This window comes from Dendrobates tinctorius, unplaced genomic scaffold, assembly GCF_039654945.1.
Source record: "Dendrobates tinctorius isolate UK_male_01 unplaced genomic scaffold, ASM3965494v1 ptg000326l, whole genome shotgun sequence".
NCBI lineage: Eukaryota > Metazoa > Chordata > Amphibia > Anura > Dendrobatidae > Dendrobates > Dendrobates tinctorius.
The window spans coordinates 20125802-20143786 of NW_027361993.1; the positions used below are offsets into that span (position 1 = coordinate 20125802).

At 46.4% G+C, this 17985-nt stretch overlaps 1 long non-coding RNA gene across 1 annotated transcript in view; it reads right to left on the reverse strand.

Moving 5' to 3' along the window:
- LOC141074155 (uncharacterized) overlaps positions 1–17985 on the reverse strand; it is a 108608-nt gene that overhangs the window by 65601 nt on the left and 25022 nt on the right. The window lies entirely within an intron of this gene.

The window sequence follows — 17985 nt, forward strand, 5'->3', positions numbered from 1 at the left end:
GGGAATCCCACTGTTATATCAACGAAAGACTGATTCTAGGCCATCAGAAAGAACACCAACTCCATCACCATCATCAACCCTCTCTCAGTCCGCCCTGTCCACCGCTACTTCCACCATATGCAGCTCTCAAGTCCAGCTCACCCTCCCAGACACTATGAGTAGGTCAAGAAAGTACTCAGTCTCTCATCCGCGTACACTGGGTTTGAACGCCCACATTGCCAAACTAATCTCGTTTGAGATGATGCCCTTTCGGTTGGTGGAAAGCACAGCTTTCCGCGAACTCATGGCCTATGCAGTACCACGCTATGACCTACCCAGTCGCCACTTCTTCTCTCGCAAAGCCATCCCAGCCCTCCACCATCATGTGAAAGACCGCATTGTCCATGCACTCAAGCAGTCAGTGAGCGGAAAGGTGCACCTCACAACTGATGCATGGTCCAGTCGGCATGGCCAGGGCCGTTACGTGTCCATCACTGCGCACTGGGTTAATGTGGTGGATGCAGGGTCCACAGGGGACAGCGGTGGTGGGACAGTGCTGCCTAGCCCACGGTATAGGAAACAGTTGGCTGTAGGCGTTCGAGCCTCCTCCTCCTCCTCCTCCAGAAGCGAAAGCTCGTCCACAGAGCGCAGTCGTACGAGCACTCCATCTGCAGCTGCCACTGTTGCACACGATGTGTCCCCCTATCGAGCAGCTAGTGGAAAGCGTCAGCAGGCTGTGTTGCAGATGATGTGTTTGGGCGACAGACACACCGCCGAGGTGCTGGCCGAGTACTTGAAGCGACAAACTGAGTCATGGCTGGGCAGTGTACATCTTGAGGCAGGCAAGGTAGTTAGTGATAACGGCCGTAATTTTGTGGCAGCCATAGCCCTTTCAAAACTCAGCCACATACCTTGCTTGGCTCACACCTTGAACCTGGTGGTGCAGTGCTTCCTCAAAAATTATCCGGAGTTAACAGCCCTGCTCCAGAAGGTGCGAAGACTGTGCGCGCACATCCGCCGGTCGCCTGTACACTCCGTTCGTATGCAGAAGCTGCAGCGATTGCTCCACCTTCCCAACCACCGCCTCATTATCGACATTGCAACAAGGTGGAACTCCACCCTGCACATGGTGGAGCGGCTGTGCGAGCAGAGGCAGGCCATAATGCATTTGTGGGAGGATACACGGCCAGGCACTTTGAGAGCAGACATGGAGTTGACAGGCGTGCAGTGGTCGAAGCTGAAAGACCTTTGTAAAGTCCTTCAGTGTTTCGAGGAATGCACACAGCTGGTAAGCGCAGACGACGCCATCCTAAGCATGAGCATCCCACTTATGCGTCTGCTCATGCAAATTTTGACGCACCTTAAGGAGCAGGCGTCTGCAGCCAATGTTGATGAGGAGGAAGAGGAGGAGGGAATCCTTGATGACATTCAGCCTTTGTCTGCTCAGGGACCTCTCCTGGACGAGGTGGAGGAAGAAGAGGAGGAGGAGGAGGATGATGGGGATGATTACTTAGGGGAGGAGGATGCATCTCGTGGGGCAAGTGAAAATGTTGGCGTGGCAAGGTCTGGTACAGGGTTTGTGCGTGACTGGAGGGATGTGGATTTGCCAGAAAGTGCTCCTCCACCCAGCACTCGCAGTGCATCATTGACACCGGGAACATTGGCCCACATGTCAGATTATGCCTTGCGGATCCTAAAAAGGGACCCCCGCATTGCCAAAATGATGAACGATGACGACTACTGGTTGGCCAGCATCCTGGATCCACGCTATAAAGGCAAATTACAAAACATCATGCCACAGGAGAACCTTGACCTAATATTGGCTAATAAACAAGCAACTCTGGTAAATCGGTTGCTTGAGGCATTCCCAGCACACAGCAGCGGTGATGGTTCTCACACGAGCCGTACGGGCCGGGGGCAGCTTGGCAGAGGTGTTCGTGGTGCACACAGCAGAAGTGGCGTTGGAGACAGGGGTTTCATGACAATGTTGTGAACTGATTTTTCAAATACCGCTCACACAACTGGTAATACTGCATCGATGGAAAGTGACAGGAGACAGCAGTTGTCAACTATGGTTACAAACTACTTTTCCTCCCATATCGATGTTCTCCCACACAGGTCATTCCCCTTTGACTATTGGGCCGCTAAACTGGACACCTGGCCTGAATTGGCCCAATATGCCTTACAGGAGCTCGCTTGCCCAGCTGCAAGTGTGCTATCGGAAAGAGTCTTCAGTGCAGCTGGATCAATCCTGACAGAAAAAAGGACCCGTCTGTCAACCCAAAATGTGGATGATCTAACCTTCATTAAAATGAACCACGCATGGGTTTCCAAGGATTTTGTCCCACCTTCCCCTGATGACACATAGGTTGACAGAAAAATGGCTTGCTTTGGTCCACCTCTTCCTGGTACTTCACCTATTTCGCCTTTTGCATCAGCTGAATGTCCAACATCAACATATGCCACTTTCTAAAACTCCCTAACTGTGCTGCCTCCCCCCCCATGGCCGGGGTCACCACCTACCGCACGACACCGTGCGAGTGCCGTTGCCCTGGACAGGTGGGTAGGCCGACTCTTGGGCGCGGGCACTGGCACAGGGTCCCTCATAGTGCAATCAAGTGTCTCTGACGGTGGTGGTGCACACCCGCCGTCAGACACACCGCTGTACTATGAGGGGCCCAGTGCCAGTACCGACGCCCACGAGTGGGCCCCCCTTGCTTGGGCAGGGCCCCAGCATTTGCAATCTTTACCTCTCCCTGCTCCTCCGCTGTGTAATCTGGGCCGTCAAATCCATACTGTGCCTGACACCGTCTGAGCCTGCCTCCTGAGACATATATTTTGAATGTGTACGCTATCCATACATGTTATCCGGGGATACGGTACCCTTTCTAACCTTTGTGCAATCACGTGCAATCCATACTGTGCCTGACACCGTCTGAGCCTGCCTCCTGAGACATATATTTTGAATGTGTACGCTATCCATACATGTTATCCAGGGATACGGTACCCTTTCTAACCTTTGTGCAATCACGTGCAATCCATACTGGGCCTAACACCGTCTGAGCCTGCCTCCTGAGACATATATTTTGAATGTGTACGCTATCCATACATGTTATCCGGGGATACGGTACCCTTTCTAACCTTTGTGCAATCACGTGCAATCCATACTGGGCCTAACACCGTCTGAGCCTGCCTCCTGAGACATATATTTTGAATGTGTACGCTATCCATACATGTTATCCGGGGATACGGTACCCTTTCTAACCTTTGTGCAATCACGTGCAATCCATACTGTGCCTGACACCGTCTGAGCCTGCCTCCTGAGACATATATTTTGAATGTGTACGCTATCCATACATGTTATCCAGGGATACGGTACCCTTTCTAACCTTTGTGCAATCACGTACAATCCATACTGGGCCTGACACCGTCTGAGCCTGCCTCCTGAGACATATATTTTGAATGTGTACGCTATCCATACATGTTATCCAGGGATACGGTACCCTTTCTAACCTTTGTGCAATCACGTGCAATCCATACTGGGCCTGACACCGTCTGAGCCTGCCTCCTGAGACATATATTTTGAATGTGTACGCTATCCATACATGTTATCCAGGGATACGGTACCCTGTCTAACCTTTGTGCAATCACGTGCAATCCATACTGGGCCTAACACCGTCTGAGCCTGCCTCCTGAGACATATATTTTGAATGTGTACGCTATCCATACATGTTATCCGGGGATACGATACCCTTTCTAACCTTTGTGCAATCACGTGCAATCCATACTGGGCCTAACACCGTCTGAGCCTGCCTCCTGAGACATATATTTTGAATGTGTACGCTATCCATACATGTTATCCAGGGATACGGTACCCTTTCTAACCTTTGTGCAATCACGTGCAATCCATACTGTGCCTGACACCGTCTGAGCCTGCCTCCTGAGACATATATTTTGAATGTGTACGCTATCCATACATGTTATCCAGGGATACGGTACCCTTTCTAACCTTTGTGCAATCACGTGCAATCCATACTGGGCCTAACACCGTTTGAGCCTGCCTCCTGAGACATATATTTTGAATGTGTACGCTATCCATACATGTTATCCGGGGATACGGTACCCTTTCTAACCTTTGTGCAATCACGTGCAATCCATACTGGGCCTAACACCGTCTGAGCCTGCCTCCTGAGACATATATTTTGAATGTGTACGCTATCCATACATGTTATCCGGGGATACGGTACCCTTTCTAACCTTTGTGCAATCACGTGCAATCCATACTGTGCCTGACACCGTCTGAGCCTGCCTCCTGAGACATATATTTTGAATGTGTACACTATCCATACATGTTATCCAGGGATACGGTACCCTTTCTAACCTTTGTGCAATCACGTGCAATCCATACTGGGCCTGACACCGTCTGAGCCTGCCTCCTGAGATATATATTTTGAATGTGTACGCTATCCATACATGTTATCCAGGGATACGGTACCCTTTCTAACCTTTGTGCAATCACGTGCAATCCATACTGGGCCTAACACCATCTGAGCCTGCCTCCTGAGACATATATTTTGAATGTGTACGCTATCCATACATGTTATCCGGGGATACGGTACCCTTTCTAACCTTTGTGCAATCACGTGCAATCCATACTGGCCTAACACCGTCTGAGCCTGCCTCCTGAGACATATATTTTGAATGTGTACGCTATCCATACATGTTATCCGGGGATACGGTACCCTTTCTAACCTTTGTGCAATCACGTGCAATCCATACTGTGCCTGACACCGTCTGAGCCTGCCTCCTGAGACATATATTTTGAATGTGTACGCTATCCATACATGTTATCCAGGGATACGGTACCCTTTCTAACCTTTGCGCAATCACGTGCAATCCATACTGGGCCTAACACCGTTTGAGCCTGCCTCCTGAGACATATATTTTGAATGTGTACGCTATCCATACATGTTATCCGGGGATACGGTACCCTTTCTAACCTTTGTGCAATCACGTGCAATCCATACTGGGCCTAACACCGTCTGAGCCTGCCTCCTGAGACATATATTTTGAATGTGTACGCTATCCATACATGTTATCCGGGGATACGGTACCCTTTCTAACCTTTGTGCAATCATGTGCAATCCATACTGTGCCTGACACCGTCTGAGCCTGCCTCCTGAGACATATATTTTGAATGTGTACGCTATCCATACATGTTATCCAGGGATACGGTACCCTTTCTAACCTTTGTGCAATCACGTGCAATCCATACTGGGCCTGACACCGTCTGAGCCTGCCTCCTGAGACATATATTTTGAATGTGTACGCTATCCATACATGTTATCCAGGGATACGGTACCCTTTCTAACCTTTGTGCAATCACGTGCAATTCATACTGGGCGTGAGAACGGCTGGCGAGCTGTTAAGCAAGCTACAGCACCTGTCCAGACAAGTACAGGGATTCCCTAGCGAGGAGACTTATTTGATTGTTTTCAATGTTGGGACAGCAATTTTTGGGGAGCACTATACTCTGGAGAATGATAGATGGGGCCCACCATATACTGGAACATTCCAAAGGTGGACATCAGACACTGGAGCAGCATTTACAGGGCCCATTATACACTAGAGCATTAGAAATGGGGCCCATTATGTTTGGAGCATTATTTGGGCCCATAAGACAGTGGAGCTTCATCCATGGGGACCAACATATACTGTAGCATTATGTGGAGCTCATCATATACTGTTTCAAACATTATATGGGACCAATGATTCTGTATGGAGAAATAGATGGGCCTCGTCATGAGATGTAAAAAGTGAGGTATTTTTCATTGTACTATACCGCTATTTATCTGCCGTATCGGAGCATGATGAGTTGTGGTATGTGTTAAAGGGGCGCTCTTTCGCCCAGGGCACATGAAAACCTGCAGCCAGCCCTCCCCCCCCACAACTTTAGCCAAATAACCCCCATTTTTCAGTGCGTAACTTGTATTATGAAGTTAATTAAGGTTGACAAGCTTAAGTAAGAAGAATTGATGCTTTTGGCATTCAAATGGGCACTGTAGGTGTGTTTCCTGTCCTCCTCTCACTGCCGACTTTTATTCCCCATTGACTTACATTGGGTTTCGTGTTTCGGGACGACCCCGACTTTTCCCTATAATCGGACGATCTTGCTCGACCCGACTTTTGGAAAAGTCGGGTTTCACGAAACGAAACGCGACCCTAAAAAACCAAAAGTCGCTCAACTCTATTGACCACTACTCAAGGTTCCTGGTAGTTGTGCCTGTCAAGGATCAAACAGCCAAGACAGCAGCCAAAGCATTCCAGCATCATTTTTGTTGACCACACAGTTGCCCTGAGCGAGTGCTTACAGACCAAGGCACAGCCTTTGAAGCTGAAGTGTTCCAGGAGTTCTGTAACTTGTACGGCTGCAAGAAAATCAGGACAATGCCGTATCAACCACAGACCAATGGCATGTGTGAGAAAATGAACCAAGTGGTAATTGACCTATTGAAGACCTTGCCCTTGGAGGAAAGAAATCTGTGGCCAGAGAAGTTGCCAGATCTGGTAGATCTATACAATCACATTCCTGTAAACTCCACCAACTGTACTCCAGCCTACTTGATGAGAGCAAGGCCTGGCAAGTTACCTATTGATTTGGATATGGGAGTCCTGACACCTGAGGTGACATCACCAGATACTGACTGGGATACAGAGCGGCAGCAGCAGTACCGCAGAGTGCCAGAATGCGTAGAGAGGAGTCTAGCTCAAGCAAGACAGAGGAAGGAAAAGAACTACAATAAGCATGCACCTGTAGTTCCCTTGTCACCAGGAGAACAGGTCCTAAAGAGAAAAAGGAGGATGCACAAATTAGATGACCAATGGGAGGTTGAACCCTACACTGTCCTACCTTCAAGTTTTGATAATACCAAGGTATGTCTCATAAGTAAGGATGGAGGAGAAACCTCATCAGCAGTGTCAAGGGATCATCTGAAGCTGTGCCCTGACCAACTAAAGGAAAGGATGAGAGAGCAAAACCACCTTCAGCCCATAGAAGAAGAAGAAAAGGCCAGCACCGAACACAGTGAGTTCCCTGCAAATTGAACAAGAGTGAACCAAGCCATCGTAGTTTCCATCCTAATCTTTCCCCAGCCTACTGCACTTGAAGTAGCAGAGACTCGAGACCACCCTGAAAATCAGCAAGTTCAGTCAGCGGATGCCACAACAACAGTGGAGCAACAGAATCCTCGCCCTGCCAGTGGTGAATCTGTCGTGCCCACAGTGAGTCAAAGAGTTCGCAGACAGTTGCCCAGTTTACCAACAGCAGTAACAAGCACACTGAACCAAATTAAGCCATTAAAGGTACCCATGCTACGTAGAACTACCCGTAGTCCAAAAGGTGAGAGCCCAGCTAGGTATAGGGTCTAAAAAGCAAACAGTATATGTAAATGTGTAATGTAAATATGTAACTTTTTAAGCATATGTGCCTACAGAGACTCTGTAAGAACTTTTGAGGAATCTTATTTTGTTTTTATGAACGCTTGGGTCACTGGACTCGTAGTGACCAGGACATTGCTTGTAAATAGTTGGCATTAGCAACCACAGAACAAAAACTGTCTGGCATGGCCGAAGATGTGGTCCAAAAGGGAGACCAGCCATGCCTTGTAGCCCGCCCAAGGCCTACGTTGAGGGTTTGAGATGGGTTCCTTCATATTGTACATTGTTAGGGTGAAAAAGGACACCCCGTTCCAGAGCTTTGCTTGTATATAGTTACCAACTGGCTCAGGAGTGGACCATGGACAATGACACATGGACTAATCGTCACATGGACTATTTTTGATCTATGGTTTTTGTAATTTTTCATTTTTGAAATCTTGTAACAGTTATAATTGTTCATGTGTTAATTTTTTTTATGTTTCCTCAGTCTGGGAGTACTGAATTGCACTATGGGGAAATATGGCACCCCCAGGAGTACGGTTGCCACAGTGACCTTACCTCCCTCTAAGGGAGAGTGATGTCATGCCTGGAAGCAGTGAAAGCATCTCTTTATCAGGTAGTTCCAGCACACAACACAGTTCCTACTCCAGGCCAGCAGAGGGAGCTGTGAACCTAACTGAAGAGGAGCTGCTCTCTGTGGTAGAGAATAGGAAGTTAGTAGGAGTTGAAGTGTGGATAGAGAAGAGTGAGGATGTGGGAGAGAAGCTGGAGATCGGAGCTATAGCAGAGCTCATCTCCAAGCTGCAGCGCCAGAAACCGGGCGCTTGAATCTGAGGCTGTTTGGATGCTAAGGGTCCCACAGCAGAAACTGGAGGAATAGAGGCTGTCAATCCTCTGTTTCCAACTGAGACTCAACGACATAGCAGCACCTGTGTGAGCCAGAGAAAGGAGGCTACAGCTGCCTGTCATGCAAGTGGAGTTCTAAGTAACGGACAGAAAGAGGAACTTGAGTGGAGTTCACAACCGCAAGTACTTCAGAATAGAGCTAGAAAGGAGACCTCACAAACCACCTGTATAGAGAGATTCCCAAATTGCTTTCAGGCTGACCGACTCCTGTACCAACTGTAACTTGAGCCCTGGACTGTACCTACAAAGCATAGTGAAAGGTAAAGGAAACTTCAACCTGTTGTGTCTTCTGAGTTCCTTCTGCAACACCCTCTCAGCACTGCTACATCCTTTACTCGATACTACATCACCATCTCTCAACATCTCTCTCATCTGCCCTGGGACTTAACTCTGCCTGTGGACAGCTATTCCAACACTGCTGCATCACACCATCTGTCCTAGAGGATCTGCACTGCAGCAGTGATCGCCTCTGACCAGATACCACAGGTGGCATCACAAACTCTTATTACAAAAACTCTTTCTTTATCATCTCCTGTAAATACACCCCTTTTATTGGATGCCCAGGGCCACGGACCAGGTCACCGCCGCTGTGACACTGTCCCTTTAAGAAGCGGCACGGTACCAAGTACCCCCTTACCCTGGCGGGCGCTCCAGAGGCAACAAAGATGCATTGCACAGTCTCTTTCTGCCTTAAAAAGGGTGAAAAATGTTTATTGCTCCTTTTAGAAGTTCTCAATTTTTTAATATATTTTGTGTAGCAATCCCTCACAGTTTTAAAGATCTTTGCCAAATGTTACTGTCACAATCCATTTTTGGATCCGTGGCAGATCTGTATTCTCACATTAAAACTTTTTTCCTTTCAGGCCATCGGGAGTTAATGTCAGTTTTTCCCTGGTGGCCGCTGGTGTAATTACATGGATAGTGAGTTTGCTGATGCAGGTGGTGACCACTCCCACCTTACTTTAAAAGGTCACCTGATGCATCAGCTGACTGTTGGTTATACAGGTCCTTTTGGATACCAACCTTGCTGAAGGCAGGAGGTTGCCGGTGCAATGGTGCTTCAGCTGAATGCTGTTATCTGGTGCCTTACTCTGCTGTGCGGTGCATTACAGCAGAGAAAGCTAAGTGTGGTTTTTGTTACCCTGTTCCTTTTGCTGTCTGTCTATTCTTACCTTGTGTTGTATTAGTGCAGCGGTGGGACCAGTGTCTTCACTTGCCAAATCCCTATTTAGGGATAGGTGCAGGGCAAGTGAGGGCTATGGTATACTGCTTGGTGACAGGTTGAAAGAACCTGTATAGGGACGCTAGTAAGAGCAGGGCACATCCTCAGGAGAGTGCAGGAGGTGTCCATTTCCTCGTTCCCTATCGCAGGGCCCACTGTTGTAATTGTGTCCCCGGTGTTCCCTTGTTGTTTTACCGTTTAGTGACCGACCGATTATTGGATCGTGTCACACAGGGCCAGTCATTTCGTTACTGAGTGACAACCTTCATTGTTTATTACAAGAAAATGCAAATCTGTCTGGGTCACATTATTTCTACTCTCAATGCAAGAAAGAGCTGTGATATTTATTCTCAACTAAAGTGCTGTGGACTCTAGGGAAAACTTGGAACCTGGGCTCCTCTCTCCCCCACAAACTTGTGGCTTAGAAGCTCAGCCCCAGTAGAGCTTGTAGAGTCCATAAAGACATATGTCCCCCACCATAAAAAAAAACACAGATTTATATATATTTTCTATGTAAGATAGTATGCCTTAAAATAATATAGAATAATATAGCCATGTAGTTACGAAATAAACACAACCAAACACCATACGAGTAACAATAAGGCATGAGTGACCACTGCTATTGTCACCATACTGATAATGAATATAAAAATGCACTACACTAAGTCCAATGTTACCAGCATACAATGACCATTTGATACCCCTTTTTCTACCCACCCTACACCACAATAATAGTTCCTCCTTTATTTTTTCCTTTTTGCATTAACTCAATAATAATACCATGTTGTGCCCCCACACAATAATAATACCCCCTTGTGTCCCCACACAATAAAAATATTTCTTTTGTGACTCCATAATGTAGTAATCCCCTTTGTGCCCCCACACAATATTAATATCCCTATTGTTCCCCCACACAATAACAATGTTGTGCTTCTGTATAATATGAATGTCTCCATCTTTGCCAGCATATATTAATAATGCCCCCTTTGTGCCTCTGTAACGGGGGCCAGGGTGATAGTCATAGCGAGGGGCTGTTGTTACGGCACACCCTGACGCTCCGCTACGCAAACATATTGTCTATTCTGCTGTGTGTTCAGTGCATTTCACCCACCTGTGGGTTAGAGTTCTCCTCAGACTGCAGAAGTCCAGCATTCTTCAGCAACACACAAAGATTCTCAAAGTCCAGACTCATTTTCAACATAACTTTACTCAGCTCATCCAGTTTAGATACAGGCACCGCACAGCAATCTTCACATGTTATGGATACTCTTTCTCCTGAGCTATCCCTTGTCCTTTCTGATGACATGTGTTCCCGTACCATCTTTCCCAGTACTGCAGCTTCCTGAGTAACCAGTCTAGCTTGTTCCTGGTGCTCCCAGTCCATTTTCCCCATCCTGGACGAAAGTAAAGGGTGCAGCTGCCAATCCTTGTCAGACTGTAGTTCCCGGACGTCACGGGAGTTTCCCATAAGCCTAGCCGCTAATTTTCTCATGCTGCCCAGATTCATTTGTGCTCCAATGTCTCCAATGTAGGGCCCGGAATAACGGGCCTCTCTCATGAACACTGTTCCAAAAAATTACCTGTCAGTTCTTCTTCCTACACACAGACTGACTGCCTCCAGAGAACTTCTCCTAACCCCTCTTCTAGCTCCTCCCAGCAGCTAGCTTCCCATTGGCTAAACTATTCCTATCTTATCTCAATCTAATCTAACATCTAACTTTACAGTGCCCCCCACTGTCCTAGATCCTAAATAACCCTTACTAACTCTATTGTTATACACTCACTGGCCACTTTATTAGGTACACCTGTCCAACTGTGTGTTAAGACTTAATTTCTAATCAGCCAATCACATGGCGGCAACTCAGTGCATTTAGGCATGTAGACATGGTCAAGACAATCTCCTGCAGTTCAAACCGAGCATCAGTATGGGGAAGAAAGGTGATTTGAGTGCCTTTGAACGTGGCATGATTGTTGGTGCCAGAAGGGCTGGTCTGAGTATTTCAGAAACTGCTGATCTACTGGGATTTTCACGCACAACCATCTCTAGGGTTTACAGAGAATGGTCCGAAAAAGAAAAAAAATCCAGTGAGCGGCAGTTCTGTGGCCGGAAATGCCTTGTTGATGCCAGAGGTCAGAGGAGAATGGGCAGACTGGTTCGAGCTGATAGAAAGGCAACAGTGACTCAAATTGCCACCCGTTACAACCAAGGTAGGCAGAAGAGCATCTCTGAATGCACAGTGCGTCGAACTTTGAGGCAGATGGGCTACAGCAGCAGAAGACCACACTGGGTACCACTCCTCTCAGCTAAGAACAGGAAACTGAGGCTACAATTTGCACAAGCTCATCGAAATTGGACAGTAGAAGATTGGAAAAACGTTGCCTGGTCTGATGAGTCTCGATTTCTGCTGCGACATTCGGATGGTAGGGTCAGAATTTGGCGTAAACAACATGAAAGCATGGATCCATCCTGCCTTGTATCAACGGTTCAGGCTGGTGGTGGTGGTGTCATGGTGTGGGGAATTTTTTCTTGGCACTCTTTGGGCCCCTTGGTACCAATTGAGCATCGTTGCAACGCCACAGCCTACCTGAGTATTGTTGCTGACCATGTCCATCCCTTTATGACCACAATGTACCCAACATCTGATGGCTACTTTCAGCAGGATAATGCGCCATGTCATAAAGCTTGAATCATCTCAGATTGGTTTCTTGAACATGACAATGAGTTCACTGTACTCAAATGGCCTCCTCAGTCACCAGATCTCAATCCAATAGAGCATCTTTGGGATGTGGTGGAACGGGAGATTCGCATCGGGGATGTGCAGCCGACAAATCTGCGCCAACTGTGTGATGCCATCATGTCAATATGGTCCAAAATCTCTGAGGAATGCTTCCAGCACCTTGTTGAATCTATGCCACGAAGAATTGAGGCAGTTCTGAAGGCAAAAGGGGGTCCAACCCGTTACTAGCATGGTGTACCTAATAAAGTGGCCAGTGAGTGTATATCCCTATCTTTGTCCCTAACACATCAGACCATATATATATTTCGTGCAAAATATAAACACAAGTACATTGTTTTACACACTAGTATAGACTACATAACATAACACATAGATGAATCATACAACATGTACCCGGCTTTATTTGACAGGTATGCACAGGAATGCAGGGCCCAAACTAGCCACCTGCACACCCCCTACACCTATCATCGTAAAGTCCACCCTTTATACGCCGCTGTATAATAGTATTGTCCCCCTTTGCGCATGTCTTTGTAATAAGAATCTTACTCCATGTGCCAATCCTTTGCACCAATAAACAAGTAAAGTGAAAAACTCAACTCACCCTACTCCCACAACATGCATCACGGTCTTCTTTCCATCTGCAGTCTACTGTCAGGCGATGACATCACATAGCCTGATACCCTCTGCGCACACCCAACCTCCGGTAGTTTGTTCTGGTAGGCTGCTATAGGCAGGTGGTTTTCAGGAGTAAATTACAGAGTGTGAAGCCAATCCCTCTCTGCTCAACCACAGTTTCCAACTAGATCCGCAGCCTGAGAATACAGATACTTTTAATTTGAACATAAGTTTGTCTGGGGATTGAGTCAGGCCCCCTTCCTCACTGAGCCTGCCACCAGAACGACCGAAACCATGACGCATCATGTCTGCACAGCAAACCTTGTAAAAATGAGCATTTGGTGAGGGTTTGCGTTCTTTTACCCAAAAGGACGTTTCTTGGTGATTCGGGGGTGTTTATTAAATTGTGCAAATTGGAATTGAATTTTTATGATATGACATATATAGACATATATATGACATACTGTATATAGAGCTTTTTGTAGGCTCTTCTCTGTAGATGAGATTGTAAGGAGACTGGGATATTTAGCAGAACAATTTGTTTTTTAAAAAAATATTACATCATTATAAACCCCAAATCCATATATTTAAAAAAAAATGAATTTATAGCTGACAAACTCCACTAGTCCAAGAAGTCCGGATAGCAATAAGCCTGTAGAGTTGGAAGCATCAGCCCCGGGGTCAATAGTAATTACTGGCACGTTTTGATGGATCCAAAATCTAATGTGTCGGGGTGCAGCAGGGTCGCTCTGGAGCTCTTGTTAAGAAGCATTATGTACATACACCCACTGTTTGCTTCTGTGTTTATTCTTGCTTCTATCTATCTAGATACAGATGTGCAACAGATCAAGTAACCCGGTCAGCATGTGCTATGAATAGCCAGTAATTAATGTCATCTTCCTCCTCACTTTCCTTATTTCTTCTATTATCAGATAATGATCTCACATCCTGCGCACAATGTCAAGCAGATAACGACTACAGTAGCTGTTGTGGGATGGCTGGCAAAAGCTTGTTATTTCATTGATCGGTAAAACTTCTGTTTAGTGTTATGTTATGTCTATACATCGTGTTGGTGGTATATCAATAAAGATTATTATTAATAATAATAATCTAGACTAGAAGGATGCATTCTGGAAAATGCATTGACTCCAAAGTATCACCAAACACTGGTAAAGCCCATTGCCATTATTAGTATACATAAAGCCTAGTTGTAACTCCTGGTCTTGGCTCTTAATGCTAAATATTCAAAAGGACCCCCCACCACCTACCATATGACTTTAAATTGCCTCAAGACTTCTTGTATAGAAAAAAAAAAATCTTAGTGTCCCCTTGGGCACCAAGGCCCAGGAGTGACTGAAGCCTTTCACATTAGTTAGGATTAGAGATCGGCGAACCTGAACAGTAAAGTTCGGTGTCCGTGCCGAGCAACTACTGTTCGGGCACAGACACCAAACAAGGACTCCACCAGGAAGTCCGTGTTACTGTTCGGTTTTGGCTGCCACAACAACGGGTGTTTGTAACGCTGTCATGTTCATGACAACGCGGCAAACAATACTTCTGAACGACGGTGTAAATATCCCCGCCAGTCAGAGAGTCACGGTTGCCACGCTGTTAAAAGACAGCATGAGCACTCAGCTGTGATCAGAGGTATAAAGATTACCTCCAGTCACTTGTGTCAGCTGATGTGACTACCGCTCTCATCATCCGACACCTGCAGCAGGTGGGGAAGAGGACAGATTAGGTCGGAGACTTGGGCCTCTCTACCTTTAAGAATACCCCGGTACAGGGATGGTTAGGGCCCCTGCTCCAGGGACAGTTTGAGGCCCCTCTTCATTACTGAAGACCATCACAGCATGACATCCATATTGACCAGCCAAGAGCGTAATTATAGTGGCTGCAGGCATTGCAGCTGCACCCAGGCCCTAGAGATAAATGATCCTATTGCTTTATATGGTAAGATGATCAGATCATAACTATTAAAGTCCACTGATAGTTCGGGGACTTGTTGGATATTTTGCATTGAGGGATACAAGTTTCAAGTTACGCCACTGACATAAGAACTGATTTTTCTTTTGCCGGGATAAATAAGGAAAGAACTGCAAATGGAGGGTGGACTCATAGGGGCAAGTTGCCAATGTGCGAGGAGGTCACCAACAAACAATTTTGCTTTAATCAGGGGAAAGGAAACCTAAGCATAACTCTAGAAGCCAATGTCCAAACTCACCATTCAATGAAGAAAAAGGCACTCATCGTCCCAAATACATATTCTTTATTGTGGATTCACATGAACAAAGACAGGGAAGTTTGCTGGTGGAAACGTACTGGACCACGGCCGTTTCGCCCTACATTGTGCTTCTACGGGTAACGTGTAGCGTCCGGTACGTTTCCACCAGCAAGCTTCCCTGTCTTTGTTCATGTGAATCCACAATGAAGGATGTGTGTTTGGGACGGTGAGTGCCATTTTCTTCATTGAATGGTGAATTTGGACATTGGCTCAGCATTATTTCATATGTTTTCCACCAGTGTCCCTGGAGCTGATGTTACCTTGATTTCCCGGAGTTGTGCAGCTGTAGGGGGTGGACTGACCAATGGACCTGTCTGAGGTTGGAAGGACATGTAAAAGATGATGTGCACTATGCTTTATTACATTTGTATGGTTAACAACTGGAAATTAGTACAGGACGATGTAGTACTGGGTTTTGGCCACAAGATGGAGACAGGGAGCAGTGAGAAAAGGACTCAACAGCAGGCCTTAGGCTAGAGAAACTGTATAGTCATGGTGGGCGGAGTTACAGGACTGAGAAGGGGATTTCCAGAAAGAGGACATATAAGGGAAGAGAGTCCAAGGGGAAGGGCAGACACCCGGAAGAGAGAAGTGAGAAGAGCTCAAGAGAGGACAGAGGAAGGAGAAGCTCAGGAAAAACAGAAGATAAAGAGACAGTGACTAGGAGAAGGGGGTGGCCCTGAGAGGAGAGCTGCAGGACGGGACGGCAGTGACTAACGGAGGTCTGGGGTACAGGACGGCTGGACACCGAAGAGTGAGTAGGTGTTGCAGCAGACAGACTCGGATGGGGAAAGCACCGTGACCGTGGGCCTAACGGCAACCACAGTGAAGGAGCCCAGGGGTCTTCTCGAACAGAAGCTGAAGGAAGGTGACAGGTACCCAGGCCAGGGAGCAGAAGCTGTGTCTGCTGTGGATGTCAAGAAGACACCCAATAAAGTTTGGACCTAATTGAACGGATTTCTGCGTCTGTCTCCCGTCTGTTCCGCAGCCAACAGGGACCACCCCCCAGTCAGCACATGTACTACACAGCTGCGCCAGTCACCTGTTTTCCTTCATGTTTTTACTTTATAACTCTAGAAGCCATTTCAACTACCGAAACCAGACCCTACCAATAGTGAGTGCCAGGAGCTAAAAAAAGATCCTCATCCTACATCTTTATATCTGAAGTGGTCATAAAGGGCCCCAAGCAAAACGTGCACATAATAACCACTCTATAAACAACTGATGCACCCTACTCGCCTGCTGTGCCATAGAGGCTACGGTGCATTATGGCTAGGTCTTCAACGAATCTCTCCTATTCTGTTCCTGCAAAGAATAGATGCCTCTGTAATTCTGTCACAGTGGTCCACTTTTTCATTTTTTTGTGAACAAATAGATATAATTTATGTCAGCCATTTATCACTCCGGTGAATATTAGCTTCCTAATAAGCATAATGTAATGTTTAAACGAGAGCTTTCTAACGCTTTACACAATTCATCACCCCATTTTCGATGTGTCGGTTACCACTGAGCATCTGCTCACAAAATATTCACTTTCTCCATCTTTTTAAATTTAACTTATAATTTGCTATAATAAATTACTCCAGGCAGAAATGGTGTAAAACAGAAGCAAAACTAAAGGGAATAGCCACCTGTATGCAGTCTATAGCTTGTTGTACATAACTGTATTCAACATTTTGCAGACTTCAAAGCTGAAATCTTTTAACACCTAAATGTTTGTTCAGTTTCTGCTTGCTCTAGTGATGGACATTCTGGAAATTGTAGTGCTTACACAAGGTACTTTGAAAAAACTCTGGTCTAGAAAAAATTGTCTCTCTTTTGGAAAGGAGATCAAATAAGTTGTTCAGACAACAAGCTGATTAACTTACCAATGAGAACCAACAGAACTGTGAGTGCAGCTCTGGATTGCTAGATGGCAAAAGAGTGACACCAGCACATGGAAGAAGACAGGAGCCATCAGCAAGAAGCACAAGTTCGGTGCTGGACCATGGAGAGTTACGGTATGTCGGAGTGTAAAAGTCACAACAATCTTTAAAATTACTCATGTAATTGTCAGACAAATAAAATAATGACATGCCAAGGGAAACATTTTTGTGTGTACATTTTAGATAAAAGCGATTAAAAGAGTGGTATGAAATTACAATAAAAGATTGGTATGTATGTGTCATGATCCATGCTGGATCATGACAGATAAAATGCACTAGTAACCTTTTTTTTTCCTTAAGCTGTGGTGCTTAATTATGGTTTTGCCCTGGTGTCCATTAGGGTCATTGCACTGTGGTGTTTTCAGTTCTAGTTTTGCCCCCGGTGGCCGTTAGGGTCTTGGCACTTGATGTTTTCTTTGCTTTGCCTTTCGCCCCTGTGGTCAGTGGGGTTATAGCAGCTTTTTGCCCCTGATCATTTGTCCATCCCCTTTTCCTATATAGGGTCACATGGTCTATGAGCAGGTGTTGGTGATATTGCTCTTTCCCAACCAAGTCTGTTGGAGAAAGGAACTACAGAGAAGAGTTCCTGGCAGCTCAGGGGAGCTCTGGTGTATAGCTTCTGGTGGAAGCTGGACTTGGTGGCAGCTATTCAGGAGGAAAGCTGCATTCTGGTGGTGGACTCTGTTGCTGGGAGCAAGAGCAACAGAGCAAAGCTAAGTGGTGTTTCCCTGTTTGTATTTTTCCCTAGTGTGTATTAGTACAGCGGTGGGGCCAGTGTCTGCATCACCCAGCTCCCTAGCAAGGGATAGGTTTAGGGTGTGCTTTGGTGACAGGTATCCTGATCGGCGACAGGTGAGGAGCCTGTATAGGGAACGTTAG